Source organism: Mastigoproctus giganteus, chromosome 2 (assembly GCF_048544385.1).
Source record: "Mastigoproctus giganteus isolate SK-2022 chromosome 2, ASM4854438v1, whole genome shotgun sequence".
In the NCBI taxonomy this organism is placed as follows: Eukaryota; Metazoa; Arthropoda; class Arachnida; order Uropygi; family Thelyphonidae; genus Mastigoproctus; species Mastigoproctus giganteus.
Genome location: NC_143576.1, coordinates 179,453,387 through 179,465,806, shown reverse-complemented (window position 1 = coordinate 179,465,806; position 12,420 = coordinate 179,453,387).

Genomic DNA, 12,420 nt, shown 5'->3' with positions numbered 1-12,420 from the left:
ACTAAATACGATAAATATTTGTATTGACGATTTATTGTAAACTCTAGTGACTTGGTTGTCGTGCCGGAGTATAAACAGAAAATTTATTTTATTTATTTAATAAATTAGAATATTAATTAATAAATTAATAAACATCATGAAAGTTGCTCCAGTGGACCACCCTATCCCAAGGTCGGATTGGTGGCTAAGGCATATTGTGGCGCCATCTGCTGTCACTCGCGAAGAACTACCACTGGACATGAGCCGAAGTTAAACAGTTCCATAGATGGATGATGTCGCAGAGAAATATTAATCATACTGCCTCGAGTGTGGCGAAACCTGTACCTAAAGCGTTCAGACATTATGTAGAGGGATCGGTTCGAAAAGTCAGAGACTGTCTCCCGAGGAAGACAGTGAAGCAGATGGTGCTGTCCCCCGTATAGCCACCACAAGAGAAGGGCGGCAAGAGCATCCAGCTCCACCATCTGGAAGTGCTTCCTGGGAAACTGCGCTAGTGACCACCCAGGAAGGTAAAAGACGCCAATACATGAAGTGCAGCATCGAAATCAATACGTACATCATGCAAGCATACTACAAAATAACGAAGCTGGAGACTGATATGACAACGTACAGGGCGAGATTATAATAATTATTACTTTTTTGTACCTCTGAGTAAGCGATGAGGTGTATGAGGAAACTGAGGACCCAAGATTTTTCTCGACATTTAAATCTTTAAACAAAATTAAAACCGCTAAAACTAACGAAATAAAATGAGTGGAAATTAAGAAGCTTTCGGCAAACTATAAAATAGATAATTTGGATAAAAGCAGTGACATAGTAATGAAAAAACCAAAGAAAGAAGAAAAAGAGTAGAGGGGAATAAATAAAAGATCTGAGAAGGTTAAGGAAAAGGAGGAGAGGAGAAGATGCAAATCAGGAGGAAAAATTGAGGAGGGAAGAAAAATATGAAGATTTAGTAGGAATAAAATATGACAGAAAATTAAAGGTGGTGAGAAAAAGGGGTTAAATCTCAAATGACTGGACGACGCATAGGGTAATCCAATCATTCAATGGAGTGAGATATGAGAATCAGAATGACGGTTTCTCACCACATGAAACACTACACTCAAAATGGGATGTTTACGGACCGCTTAATTTCTATTGAGAAAAAACTGGTGCTGCGTATGTGGGCGAATTCCCAATAGATATATTCCAACCAGTAACGGTTCTTAAAGTCCCGTGCATATCAATGATTTTTGTATCACGTGGCATGAAGCTATATTCCTCCCGCCAGTGATACACCGGAGAGAGAGAAATGTAATCATACTTTACAAATGATAATGACAGACAGACAGACTAAAATAAAAAAGGTTAAGACGGATCTCCAGATATGAGACTTCTTAGAAGAAATAGAAGAAATTTTCGAGTGTTTGGAACTTTTCTTGATCCAGAAGGAGGTAGGAGGCAATATTTTCTCCATCACGTTCTTGCAGGTCTGAATAGAATCAAACAAGTTTCTGGTGTAGCCTGCATTCCTTCTACGTTGGGTATTATCTCAGGGAATTGCTAGGATTTGCCGAAGTACACTGTAAATGGAAATATCTGAAAGAAAGTTATAAACTATTTATTCCCACCAGTCTGAAAAACTCTCATGAGATTGTAATGCGAGCTATATCAGAGTCCATTCGTTGTGAGAAGGTGAGAGGCACATAACCTCCTTCCAAGTGGCTCTCAATTCATAGATAGTGCAAAGGATTTGAGGATCTGTCGCAAATTGGAATCAGTTCAAATATATAGCCAAATATGCCTTCAAATATGTATATAAAAATATAAATTAAGAAATTTCTTGATTTCTATTTTTATAGAAATTAAGAGATCTGTATAAATCCCATATTTCAGTCTCTTCAGTTGCGTTAAGGGCGGATAAACATCGTCTTCGGTTCTCATGCCCTTCCCAGAATGATTTCAGTGCTCTGTGAGTCCGCGGAACATTTAAGGTGTGGCTCTATTATTTTCGCCAAAACCTTTCATTTTCTCTCCTTCGGTTTACTTATTCTGCATTCATCTTTATCTTTCCTTCCCTTACCAGTAATTTTTATTTCTGTTCCTTTCCTCTTCCTCCACTTTTAGTTTATCCCTTCCCACCCCTTTTCTTTGTCCCCATATCTTCCGTTCTCATGTCCCAACAACCTCATCAATGCATTCACTGCTTTGACTGAAGTTTTTGAGAAAGACGATGCCGAGAACTTTTTTTTTTAATGTTCTTTTTTATTTTTCTATTTTAACGTTGTTACATGCATTTTATTTTTGGGAAAATAACTCTATGAACTAACACTTAATTTGTTTCAAAAACAAAGACTACCCCGAAGTGAGCGAAGAAACCTTGTCTACGCAGAACAACGTTGGTTGGCTTAAGCAAGAATTACTTTACGAGTACGTATCCTGTTCCTGACCTTCCAGCATTCTTCAATAATAATTTGGAGGTAGTTTTTGGTTTCAGTACTAGTATTAGTAATGGCCATACAGTACATGGAAGCCTAATTCTTACGCTGCACCAGCAAAAATTAAAAAAAAAAAAAGAGTTAAGGAAAATAATTATAAAATAAAATAAATAATAAGAGAAAAAGAAATAGACAATCTATGCGTCTCCCTATTACGTAGGTAACTATCGAGCGTTTCCCCAAACTGTCAGCCTTTACCACCCATTTTGGAAATTATTTGAGTAATTTATAACTCCCTGTCTAATACAAGACTTCCGTCTAAAGAACTCCCCATTAACTTAAATTTATGGTCACTAATTCTACATCATTTATAATCTTGCAAATATCGTCCTCGTTCCTTTTACTTATGCCTCTCAGAGCCTTAAACACCTCAGTCAAGTCTCCTCTAAGATATATAGTTTCCAAACTCTGCAACGCACATATTCGAAATCTTTCCTCATTCGGGCGCCCTTTTTCCGTCTCATCTGTCGAGTTACCCGTCAAATAATAAGCCAAATAAATAAATTATGGTTCATATATTTTTTCCAAAAATAAATTATATTTATAAACTTTAAATTCGACGAATTATAGGATCGTTGAATGGTAACAATATAATGACATCAGCAAATTAAACATCCACATCGGTTTCAAAGTTTTAACGAGAGATGGCGCCACTAAATGACATTATTGGATTTATTTAGAGCAGCGATGCTGTCACGGAAGTATTTTGTCAAGTATTTCTTGACAGTTATTTGGCAAGAAATATTTCTTGACCTTAAAGTCAATTAGCATTATGAGGGTAGCAATAGGAATATTATCGGATAGAAAACACGTTTCAGGTTGCACATCAATTAAACAGCAACGAGAAGATAGAATCAAGTCAATTCTATTTCCACCTCTAGTGGGATGGTCACTGATAAGTGAGATGGAGCATGGCTGCAGCCTATTGAACATTGTGTCCAGCAGATGGTTGAGCTCTGGTGGAAGGTTGAGATCTTCACATACAATGTGGGTGGCTGATACGTGTAATTTGTTTAGTGAATATGTTAAATACAAAAGTTAAAAAAAAAATCTGAACAAAAACTTCACGCTGTAAGAGTTTAATTAAATTGTTCTGCGCTTATTTTGGAAAGCTCTTTTTATACAGCAGGGCTAACCACAGTTCGATCGTTTAGCTAAAAAATGTCGATTTTCCATAGAGTTTCTATACAATATGCAGATTTTAATTATGAAAAATTTATAATTTATTAAAATCGACGTACTGAACAAGACACGAAGTTTTAGAAATAAAAAATAATTTTTTACAATGGTATATATTTAAAATAATTACAAAATGCCATTACGTGGAAATAATTCGACTTCCTTGACTATACGTGAATTCACTTTTAACATTTGACATTATGCTTTTTTGTCAATTTCAAAAACAACAAACTTGCAAAATTTTCGCAACTTGCTGAGTTAGTCAATCCTAGGTGAGGATAGCGTGGTTTTTCCTCCAGGAAACTCCGGTTTTTCGCCCAGCAAACAAAAAATCGACCTCAGAACACATGCAATTTGCAGAGGGTATACACTGAGCAATATGGCCTCCGTCGCTGACGCTCTTAAAACCCTATTACAACATCATACCAACCAACCAATCTTGCCGTCCAATATAACGCGACGCTACGCTCTCTGTCGTGGCAGCTTGGCGTCGGTCACTCCCTTCAGCGACTTGATTGGCTGCTCCTCCGATCGAAAAGCGAGAGCTCCTTCCGGTTCCTGGAAAAATTGTGCTCTCTTGCGTTTCTCTTACTGCCTAGTAGTGTAGAGGTCTTCCATGACCGTAACTGCCGGGGCTCCTCCGGTATCTTAAAAGTTCCAACTTCGCGTGGAGATTGGTTGTCTTGTTTCTTCGTACAGATTGTGTGTTAAGGCACAGTTAGTTGGACGATGAAAAACCTTCATCAGAAATTGGATTTTGTAATCCGACTTTCTCTTCCAGCTCATGTATTTTTCATTAAAGTCAATATACGGTGGCATTATGAGAATTGTGATAGGACAATGATCCGTTCCAGGTCTTTAATTTTAAGACTTGCTTCTGATTGAAGGGTGGATCTGATGTTGTAAGTGAATTTTCGTTTTTAGGGTCACGGCTATTGGTTATAAATACAAGGTTGTGAAAAGTTATTGTGTTCTTCCTGTATTTGTGCGAATAATACGCTTTCTGCATAAGTTTCGGTTTTTCTGAGTTATTCGGCCTTATGTAATTCGGCCTGACAGGTTATTCGGATCTCGTAAGATTTAGAACGCTGGTTGGTCCTCTTTTGTTCATAAAGCTAACCTACACAGCTTTTGGAGACTAACCACTAATTCTACTACGCTCCCCCCCTTTGTTTTTAGCGGTATTGAACTGTTGTAGGGTTCAGTACGAGATTCTGGCAATTCAAAACGATTTATGAAAGCTTCTTTCAATTTTTTTAATTTGTTTTTGTCTGTAGTTCATCAGAATGACTCAGAAGGCAATTGCACATTTTGAATGCCTGATTTTGTTGGAACCATCATGCACTGTCTTTCAGTTATATTTGAAAGGCAACTTAATTGATCGTGCGGAAAAATTCTAAAATTCTAATATTTTCCTGCATTTTGCTAGAGAAGCACGACACTAGCCCAGTAACATCTTGTAAGATCAAAAATCTTACAAGTATAATATTATATAAAAATAAATAAATAAATAAATTTTCTGTTTATACTCCGGGACAACCAAACGGTCAGAAGAGTTCACAAGATAGACAGAATACAAGAAACAGCACCGTATTCAGCAGTGAGATTAATTTAAAGTAAAGCTTATGAAATAGCAATATGGGACAGCAAAACATTACCAGTCACTAATATTTCTAAGGTCACTCGCAAGGGATTAAAATTAGACAAGGTTAAAAATTAGAGAAGGGAGCGATAAGCTTGACAAAGGCAATAAGGGGTGAGCTCCCAGGATAACACCAAAACAACGGGAACGGTAGCAGCGACTACTGGAGAGTATGTGTGAATAATTAAGGCTCTGAAAGAACAAAGGGCAGTAGACTGAATATTGTCGGACATTTCTTTGATCGGTGACATCTGGGTCAAATTCTCGGATGAGAACTAAAGATGGCGTCTGGCTGTCGGCGATGGTAAGTTTGGTAGATCGTGTAAAATAATTCTGATAAGTTTAACCACGGGTGGCGAAGATGACGGCGCACTTCAAAAGTACAGACAACCTGGGAAAATTACGATTTATTAAAATAAGAGGTTGAATCGTACATTGTAGATACAGCTTGAGAAAAGTTAAAGGACGAATAGGACAGAATGAAAGTTTGATAAAAAAAAAAGGTTCAACTCAGAACAAAGGCAGACCTGAATTATGAGGGGTGTTGCTGAATTTAGAGAAACAAAAAGTGAGTGAACAGGGGGAGACGTACACAGAACCCCGAGTTGAGTTATGGGGGTGTTTATGGAAATGAGTTAGGAGGGAGACAATGTTGAGATTCTTGTCGGTGCTTGAGAAAATGAGATAGTACAAAGAACGGACAGTTGAGATCTTGTGGGTGTTTATGAAAATGGGTTAGTGGGATTCTAAGTTGAGTTTTTTGTTGGTGCTAGGGAAAATGAAATAGTCAGCGGACACAGCAGTCGAGATTTTCGTCGATATAAGTAATTGAGTTAGTAACATGGACAGTTGAGGGTTCTGTTGTGGTAGGAAATATGTGTCAGTTAACAGTTGAGTGTTTGGTCGTGGTGGGAAAAGAGAGGGTAGCGCCCTGGGAAGTTTTCTTCTTGAAAGAGTTCTTAATAGGTGGAGCAGAAAAACGAAGGTGGCACCCTATGAGTTTTTTCTTGTGAAAGGTTTTAATAAGGTGGAGAAAAAGGGAGCGAAATCCGCAGAATCGGTAGCTCGAAAGAGAGGAGCGAAAACTCGGAATTAGTAGCTCGATAAATTGGCGAATGGAAGTAGCCCGTATAAGGTGGAGAAAGGCCGCAGAAGGAAAGATAGCAGTCCCCGAAACGACGGAGTATGATCGTACCGCTAAGTGCCAGTCCAGTCCAGATAGATCAGTAAGATCAGCAAAATACCAGAATTGTGACCAGCACGAAAATTCCGCTAGAAGTCCGGAGATGAATGCCCTTGACATATGATGATGCCAGTCCCAACAAGGAGCTGAAGCCCCTAAAACAGAGGAGCTCGATTCGAAGAATTAAGTAAGTGACTAGCATATAGTATTCTCATTTACCCCTAAAGGACTGTAGGAACCCTAATAGCAGATTAGTGGAAGTTTAGAAAGATACTGTGAGATATACGTATATATATATATGTACAAATTATACACATAATGTAAATATAAGTTAGATAATAATTGTAATTTGACAGGTATAACTACGTAAATTGAGAAATTACGGGTGTTTAATGATAGTAATGACTTTGATTATTGTATAACTAGACATATGTAGGAAGGCAAAGGAGAAAAATTGGATATTTGTTATTAAGTTATTGTCTGACACATATGTATGGTATATTTTGGAGGGGAAGGGTAAAGAAACACAGAGTAAGAAATAGCCTTCTAAATGTAGCTGGGACAAGCATTAGTCCAGAAATTTATATCAAATGTATGATTTATCCTAATTAGAGAAGTTTGTGATATTATAATCCCCAAGACAAAATAAAGGGGCACTAAATAAATCAGAAGAGCGAAATTCCTAAATCAGTTACAGGGTAAGAATTTGATTTAAAAAAGGATGTTAACAAAACCTCTTAAGTATTTATGGATCATTTGTAAAGAAGAAGAAACTATAGCAATTTTCTGTAATGATTTTGATTGTGTTGTATAGAAAGGGAGAACTTTGCTAGAATAAACCAATGTACGTAATTGCATATATAACTGATACTACATAGGAAATTTTGAATAATAATAGTATGTGCCTTAGAGTTGATAATTTTCATGTTGTATATATAAGTGTAAATAAAATGTTATGTTATATATTAATGTGTGTGTTGTTTGTCATTCTTGAACACTCAGCCTTTCCGAAGGGAATTATAAATAATTGAGAAGTTCCCTTGATTCTGGAATTCTCTTGTGAAGCAAGGTCAGATGCGTAAGTGGGGGAAATAAGATAAAGTGGACAAACACATATAAGGGAACAAAACAAAATAAGAATAAGAAACAAAGAATATTAAATTAATATTAAATAAGGAATAAATAAATCTAAATAAAGGACATCTTCATATAAATTCCACCCCCCACAATCTGACAGTTTAGCTGACCCAAAGTGTGATGCAGACATTCACGATGTGTTTTTTTGTTTCAATTGGGTCGAACTGTTCCCTAAGTTCTTGTTTGGTATCGTCCAGCATTAATGTGTTTAGTTTATATTATTTCAAACAATCAAGTCTAAAAGAGATCACCTACCTTTGCTGATCTGAAACAAAAAAAAATAAAGTTACACAAACTTCTTTTACAGAAATACTTCTTTAGTCAATATTTTTTTCTCTTTAAATATACAATATGTGGGATGAAAGGCAGGATATTAGTAAAATAGGGAAAGGATCATATTTGGCCGTGAGGATGTCTAGGGTGACTCACCTTGCAATATCTTAATGCGGAACAGTGCAATTCTTATAATGTTGAAACAAACCGTACCTTAAATGTGTGGCAGTTTTGAATTGCGACGTCAATGCTTTTAGTCTTCCAGCAGAAGCCATGTGATCTATTCTGTTCGGATAACATCATGTGGATGCACATTGCTGCAATATGAATTTTGTGGGTGAGCCAATTGGCATGCAAGGAAAGAATGAATTTATTGAGAATGACCCATTTAATAACAATAACAGGTAAATGTTTAATATATACACAGCCCTACCATTAATATCCGGACACCTGCCTTTAGACAAAAAAAGAGCTTTTATTGTGCCATTTAATAATTTGTGCTGAAACCTTTCGCTTTTATGACGGCCTTCAATGTTCGCGGCATACTCTCAACTAGCTTTTTATAAATGTCAGGTGATATGTTCCTCCATTCGGCCTTTAATGCAGCCACCAGTTCGATTTAGTTCTTTGGGCGATCACGACGTGCACGTACCCGACGATCCCGTACATCACAAAGATGCTCGATAGGGTTCAGATCTGGCTATGGCCTGACTAATCCAACATTTGCACACCCATGTCCTCAAACCATTCCGTAACGACCCGAGTAGTACGGCATGACGAGTTGTCTTGCTGATAAAGGTATGGGCCTTCCCTGAAATATTGCCATAAGGTTGGAAGTGCATACTTATCCAGATTGTCCTGGTATTGCATAGCATTCATGGTTTTTGTCGATAACGACTAATGGGCCCAAACCAAACCATGAAAAGCAACCTCATATGATGACACTGCCTGCACCAAACGTCATGGTTGGGACGATACCATCAGGGAAGGAACTGTTCACGTGGCATTTGACACACCCAAGAACGGCCATTAGATTTGAAGAGTGCGAACCTCGACTCGTCTGTCCATAGGACTGTTTTACAGTCCAGAATTCGCGCTCCTTACACTATGTTAATCGGCGCCTAGCATTTGTCGAGGTGATCAATTCTGTTGAACTGTTGAGGTAATTCTGTTGAACGCGTCATCTTGCATCCCACTTTTGCAATTGTCTGTTCGAAGCCCAGGGAAGAAGACAAAGAATGTTCTAGCACAAAGATTTTGTAAAAAGGATAGTTTAAAAAGTGGGGAAGATGACAAAGAATGTACTGCATAGTTGACTACTTTAGATGGGGGAAATATTTTCCATGCTGTCAGCCTCTTGGTTGTTATTGAGATGTGTTTGAGAAGTCTGGGGAGCGTCAGGATGAAAGCCTTATGTGGACCGCACCAGTCGAAGTAATTTACTTCTGTTATACTGTTGCTATGTGTAGAACAGTTGAGGCAGGTAGAGATGCCTAAATCACTTGCTGCTTGTACAAATGCGTTTTCAGTTCAGTTAATATCTGTATAAATCCAAATTTGTATTGATCGGGTACTTTAATTTCGCCCGCTGTTCATTGCGGTTAACTAAATGCGATTCGATTGGATATAATGGAGTAATTTGTATTATCTGGTTTTTCCACTTGTGAGGTCCACTGCATTTTCAGTATGTTTTTTTTTTTTTTTTTTTTTGCGTAAGTCCCACTTCACGCTTGAAATAAATCATGATTAAGACTGGAGGGAGAATCGGACTACCTTTCTCACTCCATCAATAGTCGTTTGTCTCAATTTTTCTGTCCTCCATAGAGTATGACGGCTTCACTCTTGTTTATGTGCCACATTTACACCTTTGACATGTGCAAGAACAGCCTGCTTTCCAGTGATTAAAGACCTTTAAGATGGATGCTTGTGAGAAACTAGTTATGTCTTTCGTTTCTTGAATCGTAACTGCTTTTAAATGTGCATCCACGATTAAACCGTTTCCACATTTTGATAGATCATGCGTTTTCCTCATTCTGGCTTCGGATTACGGCAGTCAAACCGTCTGTGCACTCTTTACATTCAACCAGGGAACACGTCATCGTGCCACATCACAGTTTACTTTCCATACATTTAATTTCTTTTGTCTGTAACTGTTTAAGTACAAAGGTTCGTAGTATTTTTGGCCAGTGTGTTTTATTAATAATTAATATTTTAATTATTTCTTCAAGTTATATTGTAATTTTTATTTTATTTGTAACCAGATATCATGTTATTTTCCAGGTATCAAAATAGTGATCACCTATTATCCATTATATTTCGTCGCAGATATTGGACGAAAACAAGGAAACAGAATGGGATTGTGTTTATAAATTTTCGATAATGACCATATTATTTATGTGGCTCTGAAATGATGGCAGATTCATGATTCTAAGGGTCCCCTGGAACAAATTATGTTTATTTTCATTGAAATAAATATTTTATATTCTTTGAATATGTTCACTAAAATAAAATTTATTCCAGTTAACACGTTTAATGTTTTCATGTTATTGGAGCCTGTGTTTATTAAAATGTTAATTTAAGATCTCGTGCAGGATGGTCCATATTCTTGTTAATGAAACTCCTCCTCGATTAAAAGTATCTTAACATGGATAAGATGTAGATTGAAGCTTCTTTTTACCTGCCAGGAAGGGGTGGTCCTCTTTAGCAAGTCACAAGGTGACGAACCATAACATAACCACCATTTTGTGTCACGAAAATTTGGAGAGAAAAAAACTTACCACGTTGTGGAAGCTGCACGGAAACCCTAAGTGACTATGCACGTGCTGAACTTAATGTAAGTCTGAAACATAAGTTCAGCACAGACTTTCGCATGTCATGATGTTGACATGCCAAATTCTGTTTCGCATATCATTAGCACACATGAGACACGAGTCGCATGCAAATCGCGTCTCATGTGTCTGTTATCATCAGTGATGTAACAGCTTCACAAGGGCCCTTTTTTCATGCTCGAAGAAACAACCAACCCCCAAAAGTAGAAATGTATATACGTATAATTCTATAGTATGAAACAGAGCTGCAATACTCAATACGTTCTACATTGATATTAATATTTGTAAAATAATAAGAGGAGTTTACCTCAATGTAGTACGAAGAACACTTCCGTATGATACACTCCAGAAATTAAAACGGAAAAAACGAAAAAATCGACAACTTGCCGGTACATTACAGTAAAATATAAATAATTAAAAATCAATTTAACACAATTCAAATCAATTTAAAACAATTAAAAATCAATTTAACGCAATTAAAAAGAATCTAACGAAAATATTCAAAACGATTTTCTTTCCTGAAGCTGCCAACGCGTTTCTAGCATATGTCGTGATCACATACGGTCGAAAAGCGCTGATCGCTTTTCGACCGTATTACCGAATAGGGTTGAATCTGAAACTTGAATAGTAATTATTTGTCTTCGCGCATGCGCGTAAAGGTCCACGCATTGGAGATCAAATATGGCCGCCGAACTTTAATAGAATTTTCGTGTAATTTAATTTCTACGGTTTCTGCAATTAATAGTCGCGTATAATTGCGTTGAACATTAAGTATTTTGGCCTCATTAAATAAAAAAGTATGTTTTTCCTTAATGGCATGAAAGGCTAATTGTGAAGCTGCTGCACGAGAAGCACGAACTGAGGCTTCATGTTGATTTTCACGAATATTAAGAGAAAATCGGGTCGAACCCTAATAAGACGAGTCGCAATCACCGCAAGAAATGTTGTGTACCAGGTCATTAATTTGTGTTAACTTTTCTAATATTAACTTTTCTGTCTTTTATAAAAGACAGATAAGTTAATATTTGTCTTTTCTGGCTTTTCTAAAGACAGAAAAATCGTTTTGAATATTTTTGTTAGATTCTTTTTAATTGATTTTTAATTGTTTTAATTTGATTTGAATTGTGTTAAATTGGTTTTTAATTATTTATATTTTACCATAATGTACCGGTAAGTTGTCGATTTTTTCGTTTTTTTCCTTTTAATTTCTGGAGTGTATCATACGGAAGTGTTCTACGTACTATATTGAGGTATACTCCTCTTATTATTTTACACATATAATTCTGAAAGAAGGATCTGCCGATGTACGGGGACGAGGAAGAGTTATGCCCCCTTTGTGGTACTGTACGAGTACGAGGGTTATTCACGAAAATTAACTCACAAAAGCAGTAAATTTAAAATGAATTTATTTTAGAACATAATGTACATTAAAAACCTTCAATTTATATTAAAAAACTTATGACTGTTCCCAACGTTCGGATAATTTTTGAATGCCGTTTAACCGTCTCTTGAAGTTAAGTTGTTGCTTTGGTTACAGCTGCACTCAACTTTTCTAAAGACAGAAATCTTTTGTCTACGCTTCGTTCCTTGATCTTAGGGAATAGATCGTAATTGGAAGGACTGATATCAGGGCAATAATGGGGATGAGGTAGTGCTTCCAACAGGTGATCAGAGAAACCAGATGTACACATTGCGTTT